Raw genomic sequence first — 21,061 nt, forward strand, 5'->3', positions numbered from 1 at the left:
CCCTGTTCAGAGCCAAGTCAGGAGAATCCCCCTGTACATAAGTTTCCAGCAGATCCAGCACCCTGTCAACCTCATCTTAGCATTCCCGAGACAAGGGAAGGTTTCAGAGACCTCCAAAGGTCTCAGGAAGAGGAGTGCTGACTCACCTCACAAGGCATTTGCTCTTAAAAGATCTCAATCTCTCACTATGTCCGTGGTCTTAGAATTGTTGACTTCTTTGCCCAGTACCATTCAGGCTACAGGTTCTTCTAGTACTGGCAGAGTCAGGAAACCCCATAGCTCTTCTAAGAGCAAACAAGGCTCTGAACAATCCTCGGTACCATCTGGGCATGTCAGAGATGGCAAAGACCAGTACCACTGGACACAACCCTACCTTCAGTACCCACCTTGATGGGTCCCTCGGTACCATGTAAATCAAAGCATCCACCTCTGTCGTTGCTCTTGTTGCAGCAGTCTAAACTGTAGGTACCATTCATTTTGAGAGTGACCATGACTCCATTTGGTACCTCAAGAATTTAGGAACTCAAAGGACTTAACTGCAGCATAGGAATCAGAGTCCCCAGTGATCATGGGTACCGAATGCCTCTTGGTACTGAGACCCACTCAGTCAGTGGACATTAATCTATCACCAGTACTTCCAACTTACCATCATTTTCAGTTTGGCCTCCTTTCAATCCATTCAGACTCTTCTATTCCAATGCAGGGCTCCCCACCCCTTCTATGTTGATTGCAAAAACCAGGAGAAAGCCCAGGGAAGTCACCACAAATGGTGGGAAACATCTTGGATGCCACTTCCTCTCCCGTATGGAACCCCACAATGGCTATGCTAGGATCCCTGGTATGCTTACAGACAGCAGTTTTTGAGGGCTCAGAGCTTTGCTTACCAGGACAATAGGGAGACACAATCTCTACCACTTCAGACCATTCCCTGGCAGGAGTAGACGTTTGAGGAACATGATGCTAGATGACATATTTCAAATGTGAGGATACCTGGAAGTGGACATCTTTGCCAGCACCATAAACAGGAAGTTCTGTTCCTTTCCTGTGCAAGAGAGTGTCTTGGTCTCCATTCCCTTGGGGACTCCTTCCTTCTTTCTTGGATGAAGGGCCTATATTATACATTTCCTCCAATACCTCTAATTCTAAGGGTGATGAACAAAATATCCCTATAGTCCCTAATGTGGCCGAGACAAGCATAGTACCCTTACCTGTTTCAACCATCTCCTGGTTCAGCAAGCAATCTTATGTGCACTCCTTGTCTCCACTCAAAAGATGCTGGTTGAGTGCTTCAGACCAACCTGGAATTTCCCTACTTCAAGGCATGGCTCCTTGATGGTTCATGGGGATAGAATTTATCTGTTCTAAAAAGGTACTGCAGGAAAGAATCTACCCATAATCCTTACCTACAGAAGTGGAAATGATTTAGCTATTGGTGTGAACATCAGAGGTTCACACCTGAATCTCCACTTTCTCTTATCCCGGATTACCTGCTATAACTGAAGAAAATGGGTTTATCAAGTAGTTCGATCAGGTCCATTTGCCTGCAATAACTGACTTTGTTTTCCAGTTGAAGGGTTCTCAGTATTTTCTCACTCTATGATAGTGAACTTCATTAAAGGACTGGGGAACCTCTTTAATCAAGTTAAGACCAACCCTTGAGTTTGAGACCTTAATCTAGTTCTCCGAGGTCTCACAAGACCCCCATTTGAACCATGCCTCTAGATCTGACACAGCAGTTTGCAGTGCAGTTCTGTCTTTAGTAATAGACTGTTTCGAAGTTCCCTCCTTTTGGGGGTACTGCTCAGAAGTCATCTCAAGTGGAGCATCCATAGGGACACTATGCAAAGAAGAAGAGGTTATTCACCCTGTGCAGTAACTAATTTTTCCACAGGGTGAATAACTGTTTCTTCTTCTTCAGCTCCCTTAAAGAGGCTTAGGAAGGCTCCCTGCTGACAAGACATAGTGCACAGTGGCAGAATCCTAGCAGCAGCAGCATGGCAATAAATAGAAATATCTCATGTCTGCTAGATAGAAGGTCATCTTTAATAATCTTTAGAAACGCTGGAACTTCTGAGCTACTGTGGGTCACTCTAGGGCCTTGTCAAGTGTTCCTGTGTCCCATGGCTTGCTCCTTCCTCTCCTCTTGATAGACAAGCTGGCAATCATAAGAATTTTCACTTGAGGCATCCTCTAGCTATCCAGGCCACACCCTCTCCTTTATCTCCCCAGTTCTTCTACTGTCTTGCTGAAGACAATACTGCTTAGTTCAATGACGTTTATAGTTGTTGTTAAGCGCAGAATTTGGCCCTACATAACTAAAATTCTCTGGGAGCTCATGAGATGTTAAGATGCAAAGCTGTTTAGTGTACTGCATGCCGTAATCACTTCAGAGTCATATTGTGACTTACATTTTGCAAAGAAATGAGTGGTATTGGGTGTCCAATTTGAGACGCCTTTAAAAGGAGTCTTTAGAAGCACACTCAGAAGATTGGGTTCCTTTAAAGCGTCTCAAGTTCATGGATGAGAGAAAAGTTGGGGGAGCGGGGTTACACCTGAAGACACTTCTGCACTTCCACTCTTCTCCAAATCTGAGTGTGACTACAATACAGGGATGTGGGTGACTAATCTTTGTCCAAATACATTGGTAAATTAATATTTTAAGAAAAATAGAGCAGACAATTCTTACACAGCTTATAGAGAGAACACGAGACTCTTCTACAGTAATAGTAAACCTAATAATTTCTTCATGGCGCTTACTTTCAACTGATTAAAGAAATCCTGCACAGATTGTTACACACATAGGAACCAAATTCTCTGCTGATTTAAACTGGTGCAGCTTTATTCTAGTCAGTGCAGCCGTAACAATTGACATCTATGTTTGGCCTCTATCTACAAGTAACCCAGAGGAAGACTTCTGTCTGAAAAGGTGAATCTACAATGGAAAAGTTTTCATTAGGTTTGGAGTGCATTTGCTAGAATCCAGATGCTTTAAAGAAAATATTTCCTATCATTATGAAATGACACAATTTGCTCGGTGTTTCTTGTTTATCTGCTCCACATGAAATGTCAGGTTTGTCAGTGAAACAGACTGTAGGGAGGACGAAAGAGTATTTTAAAAATATTTATTTTATGGTATTTCAGCTTTTGCTTTATGTCTTCTTTAGATTCCTACCAAATTCACATTCACTAAGATTGCTTTTTCCCTTCCCCATAGTATATCTGTCTCCGACTGCACCCAAAAAGATACAGTAGTTATCTGGCAAGATGAAATCAAGCACAGAGAGAAAAGGCTTCTGAGAATACATTGAGAGGCTTTCAGGTATTTATGAGCTCATTATACACACCAATAGTCTCTGCATGGTTTTAGGCACTGTACGTACAAGCACATACACTAATGAGCTTGATGGAAACTGCTTCCGTTAACTCATGAAAGGTGCTGATGAAATATCATGCAAATGAATGAAATACCCAGAAAAGGAGGAAAAACTAGGGCTATTTAGTCTAAATCCCACTGTGTAGTTTAAGGTTGTTATGGTGGTGGTTTTACTGGGTAAAAGTGGTGCCTCAAAACTCAACAGATTAGAAGCCCTGTGGATATTCAGTGATATCTATGTATATTTACTAGCCGAATACATTTGTACCACCTTTCACTCCTATGAGCAGAGCAGGGCCAATGCAGGAATGGGTGGGTCAGCTAGACACTTTTCTGACTCTCACTTAACCAGAATTCACTAGTTCCCCCATTACTAACTAATGGGCCAAGTCAGTGCACATTGAACACAGTGGAGAGACTCCCACTGACATCAGCAGCCATTAGATCAGGTCTTTAAGGATAACCAGGCTATGGAGCAGTCCAAGTTAACCCAGTGAATCAAGGTGAAACGCATTTCGATACAGAGGGCAGCCCAATGACCTGGGTACAACATAAGACCCAGTTTAAAGCTGCACATTAAGGTCTTCTGTGGGCTTTACGTGGTGCAACTGATGTGAATTTCACCCCTCAGAGCACACACAACGGAATGGAAGTCAGGCGTTGCAGGCCCTAGCGCAGAAGTTTATCATTAGGATATGATGGTTGAGCCGAGAGTAAGCTGCAAAGAAGTAGCATTGGTTGTTACCCACTTGATTATACCAAACTAGAATTTTGTTTTACTATTAATAGGGAAAAGTAGTGTGCTCAATTTAAAACAGCAATCTCTTTAATCTGCGCGTTTATCACCTGTAAATTGAGACTAGTAATAGTGATGCCTTTTCAAAGCTCTTGGAGATCCTGAGATGAAAGGGGTGCTATATAAGTGCAAACTCTGATTTATTATTATTTATTGATATTCTAAATATAGAAGTAATAGTTTTTAATAAGGTTATTTACTAGAAAATTAGGCCTAGATCCTGCAAACATTTTCACCCGTGATTAATTTAGCTCAAGTGACTAAACAGCCTCATTAAAGGAAATGGGACTGCTCACATGATTAAAATTAAGCCCATACGTAAGTATTTTCAGGATCACAGATTTAGATAAAATATGCAGTCAATCAGTACAGGCTCAGGTTGGGGACAAGAAACAAAAGAAATGGACAGTCGATTCTGTAGTATTCTTAAGCCTCATCAAGATGCAAAAGGAATTAAATGTGTGTGTAGCACTTAGTGAAGTTTGGTGATTGATACTGAACAATTTACTTCTTGACCGTCTCTTCAGTGCAATACACAGTCAACTGTTGTATAGAAAAGTAGCATAAAATGATTTCAGGAACTTTAAGTCAATAAATGAGTGTGTGGAAGGTAAATATTTTACTAAAAATTTCAATCTTGTTTCTAAGTACCATTGTGATGGGGTATCAAACCCCACACTAGGACGGAAAGGGTTAAAGGACTATATGGGGCCCAGCTAGCCCCATCCCTCCAGTCCTGCGGAGCATGCTCCAGATGGAGACAGGTTTAAAAGGGAACTACACAGCTCAGAAGGGGTGGGGGAAGCTGGAGAGGAGTGAAGGCCAAAAGGAGCTGGAAAAGCCTCCAAGAGGGGTTTTTGTTTCCTTATTTCTTTCTCCCCACTCGCCTCCCCATCTCAGACCAGAAGCAGTGATAGGAAGCAACCCAGGGAAGGTAGCTTAGAGGCACTCCTCTGTTCTCACCCCTCCCCCGGATGCCAAACGCTGCTTACTTTCCTTGGGCCCTCTGTTGGAGCCTGGTCGAGCAGTTAGGCCTGGGCTCCCCTACCAGTGCCCCTGCAATGAGCAGACGCTAACCATTAGGCTCCTCTGTCCCCAGAGGACCCCATTACAACAGTGTTTTTGGTTATTAGGTATTTTAAACAAAACAGCACAAATAACTTATAATGAAGTGCAGTTAAGATACATTGCTAGTACATAAAACTCACTGTCATTAATAAATTGTACCACATATTGCCATCTAAAAGCCTGAAGTCAGACACACCTTGTACTCATTTCCTACCTCCCACCTCTCCAGTGTCGCTGGTGGCGGCAGCTGCAAACGAGCGAGACAGAAAGGGCAGTCAAGTGTTACCCGCAAAAATAAAGAGTCTAAGAGACTGGACCTGTTCGGGCACAAGGTTTATTTGATGGGCAGCCTCATTACGTATCTCTAACCAGTACGCTGTGCTGGCAAGGTACAATGTTAACCAGTGGGACCCAATGCCAAATTTAAAGTGTCCCTGCTGCAATAGTTGAGGCAGGGGTTTACGGCCATCCTAGAGGAAGTCAAGACGGTGGCCAGGACTTCCCTCCAGGCATCTCTGTATGTGACCAACTCAGCAGGACTGTGGCATCAGCGGTCATCATGAGGAGCTGTTCATGGCTTCAGTCACCGGGCCTCTCTCAAGAAGTCAAGCAGTCCATCAGGACCTCGCCTTCGAAGGGACTTCCCTGTTCTCTGAATAGATGGACTCCAAGCTTCACAGCCTCAAAGACTCGAGAGCTACAGTGCGCTTCCTGGGCCTTTACACACTCGCAGCCTCCAGGAAGCATTTTAGGCCTCAGCAATCTTCCAGATTCCCAGTGCCTCCCAGACAGGAGCTCTATAAAAGAAAGGGAAAGAGCTATAAATGACACCAGTCCCTACCTTCTGCCTCAGCCTCCCAGTCAGGATCACATACATACCCCCAGCAGGGCCAGACAGGCCTTTTGAAGATATGCCCGAGGACGGAATACCAGTCCCAACTCCGGATCCATCCCCCCTTTTTGTTTTTGGACTACCTGTCACCCTTCATCCCAATGAGGTCATTTATAACTTGGGACCATTGGGTACTCAGCACTATAACAGTCGGTTACACCCTCCAGTTTTCATCAACCCCTTCCGCCTCCCACTGCATCCCTCTTCAGGGACCCTTCTCATGAGCAGCTTCTCATACAAGAGGAGCAAGCCCTCCTACATTTGGGGCCATAGAGGAGGTTCTTCAAGACTTGAGAGGGAAAGGGTTTTATTCCTGATATATCCTAATCCCAAAGGCAAAAGGGAGTCTACAGCCCATCCTGCACCTTCATCACCGCAACAAATATATCAAGAAACAGGTTCTGCATGGTCTCCCTTGCTTCCATCAATCTCTCTCTGGATCCAGGAGACTGATACACCACCCTCGATTTAAAGGACGTCTATTTCCACATCTCCATCTTCTGTGGTCACAGGAGATTCCTCATTTTTGTAGTGGGTCAGCACCACTAACAATTCACCATGTTTCCCTTTGCCCTGTTGGCAGCCAGTGGATCTTCACGAAGTGTTTGGTGGTGGTAGTTGCCTTTCTCAGACATCAAGGCATGAAACTTTACCCGTACTTCCATGACTCGCTGATCAAAGGCCACTCTCAGGATCAGGTCCAGTACAACATCAGTACATTATGAATCGCCTTCTGAGCCCTGGGTCTGTTGATAAACGAGAAAAGTCAACTGGTCCCAGTTCAGAGAATAGAGTTCATTGGGGCAGTGCTTGACTCAACCCAGACCAAGGCCTACTTACTGAAGGCCAGATTCTGAGTTATGTCGGACCTAATCTCAAAGGTTACAACCCACCTGCTAAAGTCCACTCGGGTTTGCCTCAAGCTGTTGGGTCACATGGCAGCATGTGGCTATGTGGTGCAGTACATAAGGCGACACTTCAGACCCCTATAGATGTGGCTAGCATCAGACTACTCCCTGAATAGACACCAATTGGATTCCACCGCTGGTCCTCACTTTGCTGACTTGGTGGAGAGACCTAGGTTCTGTAATGAAAGGGGTACCCTTTGCCACCCAATATCTGTCAGTAAACTTAGTTTTGGATGTATCAGACCTGGGATGGGGAGCCCACCTCGACAGTCTCAAGACTTCTGCTTCTGGGAAGAGCTCTCCTTGCATATAAATGTCAGGGAACTCAGGGCGGTAAGATTGGCTTGCCAGGCCTTCCTTCCCCAGCTCTCAGGCAAGGTGGTTCAGGTCCTGATGGACAACACTGCATCATTGTTTTAAATCAACCAGCAGGGAGGGGTGTTCAATCTTCAGCCCTGTGCCAGGAGGCCCTCCATCTGTAGAACTTCTGTGTGAAGCACCCCATCCACCTCAAGGCATCACATCTCCCTGGAGCCCGAAATGTACTGGCAGATTACCTCAGCAGAGCCTTTTCCTCTCATCACGAGTGGTCTCTTCCCCTGGAGTTCGTCAATGTCATCTTTCAGAAGTAGGGGCCTCCCCAGGTGGACCTGTTCGCCACCAGACAGAACAGGAAACGCCATCAGTTCTGTTCACTGCGTGGGCACAGCAGGAGCTTCCTCTCTGATGCCTTCCTGCTCTTACGGGCAGACCACCTATTATATGCCTTCCCACCAATCCTCTTGGTTCACAAGGTCCTCCTACAGGTCAAATGGGACAAGGCGAAGGTTATCCTGGTAGCTCTGGTGTGGCCACACCAGCATTGGTTCGGTATGCTTCTGGACCTCTCAGTAACAGCTCCAATCACGCTCCCACCCCACCCAAACTTGATTTCACAAGACCACAGCTAGTTGCTTCCTCCTCACCTCACCTCCCTGTATCTGACGGCATGGTTGCTGTGTGACTGAACCCTGAAGAGCAGGCCTGCTTGGAACAGGTCTGGCAAATCTTGCTTGGTTCTTGCGTGTCCAAATGGAAACGTTTCACTTGTTGGGCCTCCGGATGCAATTTCTTTCCATCCGGTCTTCTCTGCAGTCTATCCTGGACTATCTGCTCCACCTGAAACATCAAAGTTTGGCTCTCCCATCTATTAAGGTTCACTTGGCAGCCATCTAAGCCTTCCAACCCGTGTGCAGGGCAGATCAGTGTTCTCCCACAAGATGACGGTGTGGTTTCTCAAGGGCCTGGAAAGACTCTACCCTGAGGTTCATGACCTGATTCTCTCATGGGACTTAAACCTGGTCTTGTTGAGGTTTACGGGGGCCCCCCTTCAATCCATTAGCATCTTGTCCCATACTGAATTTCTTGGAAGGTCACCTTCCTGCTGGCGATTACCTCAGCCAGAAGCACTATCTACAGGTGGTAAAATTGGTTGTCAGTTCAAGCATCAAGTAATCATATAGGTTAATTACCAACCTTACTTAATGTGCTATCAGCTGATGGTTACAGAACCAGGAGATTTGTTGTTTGAATTTTAACTGGTGATCAGACCAGCACAGTTAAATTATGAGTAACAATCTACTTTTTTTCTTTTAGCAAAAAAATTAGTTAACAATAATTGTCATCATGAACAGTTGTTATTTCTTAACTGTATTTCAGTATCCACTTCTGTAAATTAAATAAAATACAATTACAATACAACAAAACTATTTGCATGCCCTTCTGTGATTAAATAAACAGAAAGTTTTTACTCCACTTTCATTTTCACAGAAATATTTCTGATTCACAACAATTTACTTCAGTAATTTAGGGATTTTAATAATTTACAATGAGTAAATTTTCACCCCATCAGTGCATTTTATTTAAATTATTTAGTATTCCTAAAAAGATGATTGATCTTCTTATCTGTTGACCTTAGTAACTGTTCCTAATTCATTGAAAAACCCTTCTAGTCCTAAATTATCTAACCCTTGCTCAATGTCTTTCCAAAATAATCTGCACTAACTTTATCAGTAGTTGGCTAGTCTCAACATTTCATATGTTGCAGAACTCTTCCGATTGTATTAACAGTAAGATCCTCTTTCACTTCTCTTCATTGCAGCCCCTTACAAAGTCCAGAGTTTAAAATAGTGTAGGGGTGTTGATTTACACGTTAAACAGTGATCTTGCTTTGGAGAGTCCTCTGATGAAATTGTTTGGACGGCATTAACATTTAGTGTACAGTTTCCTCCTGCATGTTCTCCAGCATGGGGTGGGGCTAAAGTATGAGGAGACTGGACTAGGAGTAGCTAGATCATGGAGCTCCAGCAATTCTGGGTTTTGGAGCAGCTCATAGGAAGCTGAATAAAACTACTATAAATGGAAGGCTCTAATTTTCATTGGGGGTCATGCTGGTACCCCCAACAGCCTCATAAGCCACCTTTGCCTCCTGAGAGATGCAGCACCGAATCTGTCCCCAGATTTGTACCATTGCTGCTGACTTTCCCTGACTTCTCATAACAAACCTCTCTTTTTCATCTGTCTCCACATGGTTGCTTACAATACAGTACTTACAAACCTTTTCTAAAGCATTTCCAATAAGAACATCTTAGCAGCTGCATTTTGCATGGCTATTTTGGCGGGGTGGGAATGTGGGTGTTAGGGAGGCCAGTGAAAAGGAGGGTACAGTAATCAGGACTTGAGACTGTGTAAGTCTAGAGTGTTAGTAGTAGGGACTGAAAGAGGAAATGCTAAAAATGCTGAGGCAGAAAAAACCTAGAGCATGCATGGGGTAAGGAATGATTAAGACAGTGCCTTCATTAAAACTTCATATACAAATGTATATGATTTTCAATGAAAAAGGAACTGGAAAATGTTCTGTGAAAAGTTTTCTTAAAAATAAACCCCAACACTCTGTTTTTATAAACCAGCTATAGAACATTGTTTGACCATCAGTAACACAAAGGAAAGATGGTGGGATGTTCAGCAGTAACTGAAAATGTGGGTAGGGAATAGAGTTTCAGAGATGAATTAAGCTTGAGCTGTAAGGAGTTTGAATGGACACCAAACCATCCAGGAAGAGATGTCAGACGGACAGGATGAAATGGAGTGAGACTGGTCAGGAGTGAAGAGAGAGATTTGTGTCAGCAGCATAGAGATGGAAGTTAAAGCTATATGAGAGCATGAGATCACCAAGTAAAAGTATGTTACGGGTAAAAGAAGAGGGGTCAGGACAGTTTCCAATAGGACCTCCATGAAAAGCGGGAAATTTGGCTTAAGCCTTCGGAGAGCTAGAATAAAAAAGAAATAAGAGTGGGGGAACACCAAATTTTAAAAAGTTAGATTTCCTCCTGTAAATTTCTGAAAACAAAGACACAGCAACTAGTATTACTTTCAACTTCAAATGAAATAAAGCACTGAAATACCTGACTCCTTGGTGATAACCCTACCTCGCTAAACCTCAGAAAATGTTTTCAATTTAGATAATGGAAGGTAATTTTTAACATTTTAAAGGAACTGTTACATTGTTTAGACCAAAGACAAAGCAAAATTCTCATCTTCAGTCTAAACAATGCAGTCGTTTCCTTAAAATGTTAAAAATTACCTCCAATGAGTGAAACGGAATGTGTCTAAGTAATTGAGAACTCCTCTGTGCTGCTCTGCAACCAAAGCATTTATTATGGACTGTAAATGGACGATTGATTGCCAAGTCCACTTAAAGGCAATTTCAGTGGCACAATTATAATCCATTATAAAATCCAGCATTTTAAAATTTCTACCTAAAAATATAAACACAAACACTTCAATGTCTCTAAGTTTATTCAATGGCCCGTACTGATTTGTGATATCACTGTGTCCTACTCCCCCCACTTCTCACATTTTCAATCCAACCTTATTGCCCTTTCTTCATGGTTCATATGGTCTGTTCAAATAAGTATGCAAAAGTGTGGCTATTTAGCTCAATCTGTTGAGTTTGCAAAATTAGATTGGTAGTCTTCTGAGAACAAGCTCTCTGATGAGATTTCTGGTACTACCTGCTTTTGGTGGTGATGGGAATACTGTAAGAGAGTCAGAATTGCCTTTCTCATGGTATTCTGTCAGTTCTGCTTCCTGTCCTCGCTAGAACCAAGAAGTGAATTGCGGGTGAAATGTGTGGCCAGTGATGAATATAATGACCCTTTCTGGTCTTAAAAATCAATAAAAGTACAGTGTCATGAAAACAAGACAAAATGGAAATGAAACACTTGAGTAATGAATAAAGCTAGTTGAAATTTCCTAAGTTTTCTAATCTTTTGCATGAAAAAATATATTTTAAATGAAAAGGAGCACCTGAAATTTTTCAATGAAAAGTTTTGTTTACATTTTTTTTTTTAAACAAAACATTTAATTGGAAAGTTTCCGGTGTTCCTTTACATTCAAAATACTTTTTTTTTTCCCAATCAGCTATGAAGCTATTTTTGACCAAATTTTTAAAAAGACGGTAAAAAATTTTTTTTAAATGCACTTAATTTCTTACTGATTTTTTGAATAGCTGTACTTAACATTTATTCAATCCCAAATGTCAGGCTGAGATTGAGTTTGAGGTGATGTTTCTGTTATTTTATTATGGCCAGTTGAACCATTTCTAGTCACACACTACCTCACTGCACAAAAGAGTATTGCGCACCATTTTGTAGAAAGGATATTGGTGTGGTAGAAAGGGTATATTATGGATGCCAGCAACAAGGATAATAAAGGCTTTCAAAGATTTTAATTATGAAGGGAAGTTAAGAAATTAAGTTTCTTCTGTGCATTCCCCCTAATAGGATTCAGTCCTCTGGCATTGAGTTGTGGAACTGTATAGAAAAGCCAGGTTCATGTGCAGTAGCACACTTGTGCTAGGATGACATCATCAATTCTGACTACAAAAGGGAGTGCACTTCTTGGCCCACCTCTTCTACCCACTAGGCTCAATATCAGTCCTTAATCCACCACTCCAAGGCAAAATATCTATAGCAGCTGAGCTTCCCGCCCGGCATGGTCCAGTGTTTCAAGCTCCATCTAGACCGTCTGTGGTAACACTGCAGTCTGTATCAGCATTGGCACTGCAACCTGCTTTGGCACTTTTAAAGTAGATACCATAACCAAAAGGCAGTTTCTAGATCTCTGCCTGGTGCTGCTCTGGGGCAAAAGAAGAGGAAGCGTTCCAGAGAGTAGGAGAGGAAGAAGAAGCATCACTCTGCATTTCTGCCCCTGACATATGTTTCCTTTGCGGACCCCTTACTGGTTTCAGTGTCGCCTTTGGCACATAATGCTGAAGTCAGTCTCTGTTGCAGAGTTATATAGATACCTCACCAGTGCCAATACCTCAGACACAGTCGACTTCTCCTCCTCTCAAGGAACTCCCGCATTGAAGCTATTAGCTATGCCTCTGCTGCTCGACTCTGTGCAGCGATACAGACCTCTGGCTTCAAACCAGAATATCCTGGAGGAACACTGGATCTCCTCAGAACTAGCTGTGAAAGTTCCACCAGCCCAATCTGGAGAGCATATTTGGCTTCCTAAACCAAAGACACCAGTGGCACTGGAAAGATATTATACAAGGACTTCTTCAGTTATTTATGTGGCTCTGAATTCGGAAGTCTACAATCTCTCTTACATACTGCCAAACCTGATACAGGGCTGTCTTTGGCACCGGCATTAACATATGACATCTCAGATTCAACAGCCAGAGTGATGGTCACTTGTCTGGCTTCAAACATCAGGCCTGGTTTCAGACTGAGTCAGAAGCTAACTAAGGACCTAACTTTTGCAGGCTCTGACCTCATTAGTGATAAGATAGATGGCACTGGAAAAGATCAAGATTAAGGTCTTGTCTACATAGGACCGAACTGTGTGGCAGGCCAGGGTGTGAACCTGTAGTGCACTAACTTGCTGTGAAGTAACATCCTGTGTGGATACCACTACAGAGTAGTGAAAGTTCCAGACTGCACTCTGAGGTATTGCTGTTTGAAATGGCAGTTTATCAACGCGCACTATGGAACTTTTAGTGCCCTGTAGCTGTGTCCCTATGGGATGTTACTGCGCGGCATACCAATGTGCTGCAGATTCATACCCTGGCATGTCACATAGTAACATCCCGAATAGACAAGCCCATAGAGAGTCATAGCCTTTTCTTTGGAACTGTACCAATTTGCATCTGCTACGAATAGAAAGCCATATTACACAGCTTTCTTGTTTCAGAGGCAGTCTCCCACTGCTCAGCAACAGCAGAGTATCCAACCTCAGAGGCAATATGAACCTTCATCCTCTTCTAAAACAGCTCCTATAAAAAATACACAATATAGAAGCAGGATCCCTCGCCGTATGTTGTCCTTGCCACTAGCTCCCAAACATCACTTTTGGCAGGATGCTTCAGAGGCTGTGTACTTCTCTCTCTTCATTTCAGTTGTGGTCTATCTTTCCTCTTCAACAACTGGTGTGATATAACTTTTGGTCATTAGGTGCTAGATAACCTCTGAGATTGTTACTCGATCCAATTTCACAGAAGACCCCCTCACTTTCACAGTTTGTCTAATTAGAAACTTCTGTTGGAGGTGATACGCTCCCTTCTTTTAAAGGGTGCTGTCAAGGAGATTCCGCAGAAACACCAGCAAATATGTTTTACACCAGATATTTCCTAATGTCCAAGAAGTAGTCTGAGACCTATCTTGGACCTCAGAAACATCAAGAAGAGAGAGAGAAATTTTCAAGTTTAAGGTGTTGACACCAAGGGGGATTGGTATGCAGTTCTCAACTTAAAGGATGCTTACTTCCGTGTAGGAATAAAACCTGGCCACAACAACAGCCTTCAGTTCTGTGTGGGAGCAAATCAATTCTAATTCTGGCTTCTCCTGTTTGGTCTGTCCACAGTGCCGAGGGTATTCACAGAATGCCTCTAGATAGTTGCAGTGCATCTCAGACACAGAGACATATTCATATACTTCTCGCTGGATGATAGTATCCTAAAGATTCTGCTTTCAGGAGTTCAATACATGTACAGCCTTCTGCAGTCTCTAAGGTTCCTCATGAATTGGAAGTCCTTCCTTCAATTTACACACTCAGTCACCTTTATCGAGGTGAACCTGGACTCCACTCAAGCCAGGGCCTTCTTCCTAAGTGATAGACTTCTGAAAATAAACAACTTCCTGAAAACTCTCAGGGAACAACTTGTGCAGAGAGCACAATATCCTTTAGGCTTCAGCGTCTCATAGTCTCATCAGCTTATATGACATCCTTTGCCTGTTTAAGAATGAGGTATCTTTGGCTTTGGGTAGCTTCTCATTACAGACCCAACATGCACAGCCTGAAAAAGAGGCTAACCATATCCTCCAGAGTGCGTTAACAGCTCTCCTAGTGAGAGATAATGTGCTCCAGGAAGTGTCGTTCAACCCTATCTGCTCTACTATTACAGTTGCCACAGACCCCTCCAATCTTGGGTTGTCAGGACCTCTATTTATATGGCCACTGGAACTCTGAGTCCAAACTCCACAGCAGTGCTCCAGAACTCAGAGCAGTGAGGTGGGCCTTAAAGCCTTTAACCCTCCAAACGACGTCATGTGGTACAAGTGCTCACAGACAATGCTTCGTCCATATATTATATCATTAAGCAAGGAGGAGCGTGCCCTCAGACCCTGGCTGCGGAGCAAGGAAACTGAGTTTATGGTGTATCCACCATCACATTTCTCCCATAGCAGAACACCTAGCAAGGGAAGAGAATATTCAGGAAGATACCTTAAGCAGGTAGTCATATGAGCCACACAAATGGTCCCTGAACCAGTCAGCGAAATCCTCACTTTTCATCAGGTAGGGATAATCATTGATTGACCTATTGGCATCCAGACAGAATGTCAAGTGCCAGCAGTACTGCACCAGGGCTCACAGGAACAGAAAATCACTGTGAGACACTTTGCTTCTGGATTGGAGCAGTCACCTTCTGTACCTTTCCCCTGCCCCCATTTCCTTGATCCCCAGAGTCATAAAGGAAATCAGATAAGACAGAGCCAATGTCAACCTGATAACATCAATATGGCCCTGACAGCAGTGGTACATAAGGTTGCCAATTTTGGTTGGACGTATTCCTAGAGGTTCCATCACATGACATAATCTTTAATTAAATATTATTTTTTAATTCCTGAAGACACCAGGGCAATCCTGCAGGGTTGGCAACCCTACTGGTACACAAATCTCCAGCTGTTAAGTCAGTCCACCTCCCGTTGCTCCCAGACCACCTCTACCAGTAACACGGGAGGATTTTTCATCCCAACCCAGACACACTTCATCTGCCCCCAAGCTCTTCTGAAAATATGTCCTCTCTTGTCTTGCCCAAGGTCACACAGGAAGTCTGGTGCAGAGGCATGGAATGAATGTAGATCCTGGGTCCTAGTGCTGTAACACAAAGCCAGTCATCTCTTTTTTGTTTTGTTTTGTTTTGTTTTTAAAGAAGCAAGACATTTGAGAGGGAAGAAACACCTCAGAGAGGATTAGGAAGTTTTCATAGTTGAGGAGGAGACCAAGGAGAGCAGTAGAGAGGTTGAAAGAAGACTGGAAAATGCAACTAGTGGTTGATAGTGAAAGATGGGAGCCACCAAAGGGGATATCAGAAATATCAGAGAGCTGCCAAGGGGTGAAATTACTATATAACAGTGAACGACTCTTGGGCAAAGTGCAAAAGGAAGTGAATTATCAGGGTCATAGCTATCAGAAAACGTCAAGAAAAAGATAAGAACCAGAGGGACACTGGAGTTGGCCAGAAATTACCATGTTCAATATCTGAGGAAGGGCATTGGAGACTGTTTATCAACCAAAATAGATATGAATTAATAGAAATATGAGTTTCATAAAACATTGTTTTTATCAATATAAATGTAATTACAAAATAGTAATCATCAAAACCTAAGCTTTTAAAATCGTTGACTTTATGGACATTCATGGGAATGCCCAATATCATAGTTAGAACTGATACAATATTAGAAATACTTTAACATAGAAAACAGTAATTCTATCTATTATGTTTCTTTCTTGCACACTCTTGCTGTGTTTCAGACAGGTTAAAGCTGAGTGTTTTTCTCATTCTTTGAACTGACACACAGCTTTCCTATTATGTCTCATTAAATGCTCTGTCAAGTTTGAAAATCTGCAAAGCTAAAATAAAAGTAATGTCAAGAGAAAGAGTCATTAATACACTTTAATTTTCCAGTTTGTTCATATGATGAGAGCTTGGGGGGAGGGGGAGGAAACCGAAGTTCAACATAATAAATAATGCTGCTTTGGTACTTTATGTGATTGAAAGCAAAAAAAAGTCAAATTTATAGAAAAATCCTATGCTTTTGTTATGTACTCAAAACAAAGATTGATTTGCTGATACTATTGACACAGTTTGTATATATTTGAAAAAGTTCAGCCTAAAAAAACTCATATGATGCAATCTTTTTCCATCTTCATTACAAAACAAAGTTTAATAGTAATTCTGTAGTGTCTTCTGAGTGTAACTTCACCACACAACACGGTCCTAAGAAAGGTGAGCATTATTCAGTTTTACAGACAAGAATGCTGAGGCACAGAAAGAATGACTTGATAAAAATACAAATCTGTGGCAGAACTGGGATGAGAACCCAACAGTCCTGACACTCAACTACTCTTCTAATGATAAATAACATATTTTACAACAGGGAAGAGTGCACGTCATATTGTTTATACATACCATATCAGGCATTTCATTCAGTGTACTTGGAAGATGCAGAAGAGAAATTCTATTATTTTATGCATCTAGTTAGCCCAAGTCAGATCGGGGTGCAGTTGTGCTAGGCACTGTACAAACACATTATAAAAGACAGTCCTCACAGCAAACACCTTTCAGTCTAAATAGACAAGAGAAACAAAGGGTGGTGTAAAGATGTTCTTTTAAACTAATGTATACATTTCTACGGGAGTACCAATGATGTAAATACCAGTCAATGGGACTTAAACACATGATCAAAGTTGAGCACATGCTTAGGTGCTATCTTGAATAAGGATAGACTTAAACATGTGCTTTAGTTCTTTCCTGCCCTATTAACTGGGAAGGACACGTTTTTACTTTGGTCTTATGCATCTGTGCCCCTTTTACCAAAAATGTAATGTACAGTACCATATTTCAAACCTACTAAAATCTCAGACGATTTAAACAGTGCCCATCTTCTCTATAAATAAACAATATCTGACCTATGTACTCTGGACAACCATCAAAGACCCTGGCGGGACATCACACAGTCACTTAATATAACTTTCTAGCTATTTGTGGAACTCTGCCTCAGTGTCACTGAGAAACAACGTTGGAAATGATAGTTTGGATTTTCATTCTCCTTCCGGAAGCCATTTCAGTTATGTAGTATGTTATGTATCTTACTGTGCATTTATAGTTTAAGGAATTATTTGCAGATGAAAATAGCCCTGGATAAAGCAGAGATGGATGTAGAATAAAGAAGTTACAGCTCTAATATTGCTTTAAGATTTTGAAATTAAATTAACATTCAGTAGCCTTCATTTTCACTGAAAATGGTTGAAATAATAAATATAAATAGCTTAGTAAAGATGCAATGTAGAATGCATAATAAAATATTTACATGAATTCTCAAATACCTATTTACTATGTTACTAACACCCTCTTAAATTATTAAAACTGAAAGTATTTTTATTTAAAATTAGATTTATTTTTCATTATGTACTGTGTGTTTTATTTTTGCATTTCTTTCAGCTTGAATGATTAAAATAGAATGGAATAAGCTGGGACAGTACTAAATTACTATAAATTTCCTGTTTGTTTATAGTTTCACTAGGCTACTGATGCATATTAAAATTCTACGTCTGCAAACATTGTAGGAATATGTTGCTGTTTTTTAAATCCCGTTTTTTTGTGTGAGATTTGGGTCTCAATTACATGGGAGTAAATTGAAAGCAATGTTACTGAAGTCAGTGAGCCTGACTGTCGGTGAGCCTGAAATGTTTTTAATTTTTTCCTTCTGCTAGTTTTACACCATATTAACTCTTTGGCTTTGAGGAAGCTACATCTGATTTACAGTCAGCCAAACAGGGTTAAGTGGGTATAAGCCTCAGTTAAGAGGCGAATCTATACCCACTGTTTGTTTTTTAATCATGGAAATATTTCTTATTGGTTCTTAATTTTGTCTAAGTCTGCCTAGCCCTTTAAGCTGGGCCTTGCTTGCATGGGCCAGTTAAGAGAGAAAGAGGGAGAGAAGGGAATGCAATTTGATTGAATTTCAGGATGCAGACCAGCATGCAAGCCAACATGGCTGGTTGCTGTTAGTGGTAGGATTGGAAGCTGTTTTAGAGGTGGTGGTGCATGGTCATGGCAGTGACTTCTTTTGATTGCTGACCCCTTCTTAGAGAAGTATCATGGTGACTAGCTGGGGAGGGCCACTAGGACAATAGTGGGGTTATTCACATACATAACTTCACCCATTTGCCTAAGTACATTCAGGACCAAGCTCTTAGTGTTATTGGTGAAGATAAAGTAAAAGCATTTAACTATGAATGAAACGTGGGCCTCATCCTTTCAAGACTGGAATTCAGCACAAACACGGGCATGGGCAAAGTCAGGAATAGAATTTAGAAGTCATTGACTCCCAGTTGCATGTGCAGTCCGCTAGTCCACATTGACACATCCTCTGCAAATACATTGCATATAATAAAATGTCTGCTAAATTCAATTGAATGTCCTAGCAATCATGGCAGAGTTTCAAGTACAAGCAACGGGCAGCACAAAATAATAAAGATGCTGATTTTATTGCTGATAGAATCTTATTTGTCATTTTGAAAGTCACTGTCCTTTGGATACTTTTATTTTGCTAAATTTACTGTACATACACAGCTCAATATATTAGTTGAGTCATCTTATTAAAAAGACTCGTACTCCCTTCCTCCCTACCAATGTGTTTCTCTTCTGGCTTTCTTCATTTGTACACATGTTGTGGGATACCAGGATTGGGTAACGGAAATCAAAAATTGAAAACTGACTTAAAATTTTGTCTTAAGCTTTTGAGGTTATTGCAATGTGTTGCTGTTGAATTAATTCATGGTTAGTGGGAAACAGAACTGCATCTGTACTGTGTGAAGTGGAAGGTTATTTTATAGAAGGTGACTTGGCCTGTATTTTTCTGAGAGTCTCTGAGCAGTGTGTTGCTGGCCAGCTTGATGGTAAGTTCTGGAAAGAGTAATTCTTCTACAGAACCAGCACAGATTTTATATGTTGCTTTGGTGGGTGGTTTTCTTGCAAATTGAATTCTCTTTTTTTCTTGGAGTGCTGGAGTAGCTGCAGCTACCGAGAACCCTGTGTAGGGCTACAATTATATGGATATATTTTATGAGTACTAATATTGCCAGTGGAATTTCAATTCAATAAATGCTACCATTATTTTACTATTATATAGTGACACATTACGCGTTATGCTCCCAGGATAGTACACTGTACTTCCTGTGAAGAAGCACTTACGTGTCCTGTAGAAAATAATGAGAACATATATAAATGGGAGGCTCCCTTATAAACTAGTATTGCCTGCAAAGAGATTAAAGTGGTCAAGAACTTCACTTCTTTTGTAGATGTGTGCTTTGGCACAAAATTAACAGCATGTGAGAACTAAAAGTTTTATTCCCCCCCCCCCCCCACCCCAATGGACTAATTAAAAAATCAGATTTTTAATGTAGTACCCTTTAAATAGCATGGCCTGTTTTGTTTTTCCTATCACGGAGTAACTTGATAGGAAAAAGTGCTGTCAGATGTACATCGTAAAACTAACTGAAACAATAGAGAAGTTTCCCTCTTCACAACCACCAATAACTTTTTTCTATGACGGTAATCTCAGGGATAGTAACCATCAGAGGTACAATTTTTTGAGACAGAAAGGCGATTTTTGAGTCAACAATATCCCTCTAGGTTAACAGAAAGCACATCTTTGTTTGCTAGGAGAGGAAAATGAGTAAAACATTTTTCATTCACTGACGATTTGTTTCTTCAGTACTTAGTTGAAATCTATTTACCATTGTTGCTGTATTACTAGTAATGTACAGTGGTGAAGGTAGGCTGTCACCTTAACAAAGACAATTCCATGATTCATATTACAGAAGATTAATACAACATATTACACATCTTGCTTTGTATTTATGTGCATAGATAGATAAATATACATTAGGATCTGTTTACAGTGAATTGTGAAACTCTGTATAGTGAAGTGGAAAGACATGCCTAATGTGTTTTATTGCATTGCACTACACACAGATTGCAATTTCAATTATACTGAAATTCTGCTTAGGGTGAAGATATTCTGTGAAATAAAAATTTGCTCTCTGTAGGTGTGGATGTGGGCATACTGTATGTATACTGACACGCTTTAGAGGGAGCAAGAAGATGATTACAATTCATCTTTGGAAGACAAGTTTTCTGTGTGTGAATGAGAGTAGGGATATATTTTATTTTGGGGTGTTTTTGTACACTGTGGTCATACTTTTTCTCAATATTAGAAGCTTGACATTTTTATTCCACCGTCGCATAAGCTCCCTGGGTTGTTGCTATTGGCTTGCTTGGGGAAATTGAATATTTGTTTATTTACAGTATTTTTATTTAGAATAAAAGAGCATAGAGGGATTTGGCTTTTGTGGTACAGCATCATACAAATAATTACAAATACTTTGTTAACCAAAATATGAGGGAAAGAAAGCAGAGTAGACTTTGGCCTGCTTAACTAGACAGCGTAATAGTTTATTCACAGGTGACTAAGTTGTGCTGGACCCTCTATGTATTCCATTATGGGTATGCATGTGCTCCATGTGCCGGATACTGGAGAATTCTAGCAAGTAGTGTCCGTTGGTCCACACCTACGCACTTGTTCTTCTTGTGCTTTGTGCTAAAAGTAAAAGAGATAGTACGCACCAACGCCTCTCCAGTTCCTTCTTACCGCTGCATGGCCTGAATTGGAATCTCCGGTGTCCGGAAC

The 21,061-nt window shown here is 41.4% G+C and overlaps 1 long non-coding RNA gene across 3 annotated transcripts in view; it reads left to right on the forward strand.

The window, feature by feature from the left end:
• Nucleotides 1-21,061, forward strand: part of LOC137141902 (uncharacterized) — a 128,230-nt gene that overhangs the window by 50,995 nt on the left and 56,174 nt on the right. For all 3 annotated transcript variants that reach the window (XR_010916771.1, XR_010916770.1, XR_010916772.1), the window contains exon 3: nt 3,215-3,319. This is a non-coding gene — a long non-coding RNA (uncharacterized lncRNA). The remainder of the gene's footprint in view (nt 1-3,214; nt 3,320-21,061) is intronic.

The sequence above is a fragment of the Emydura macquarii genome, unplaced genomic scaffold (assembly GCF_026122565.2).
Source record: "Emydura macquarii macquarii isolate MOO-44397 ecotype Brisbane River unplaced genomic scaffold, CSIRO-AGI_Emac_v2 contig_3122, whole genome shotgun sequence".
Classification (NCBI taxonomy): Eukaryota; Metazoa; Chordata; order Testudines; family Chelidae; genus Emydura; species Emydura macquarii.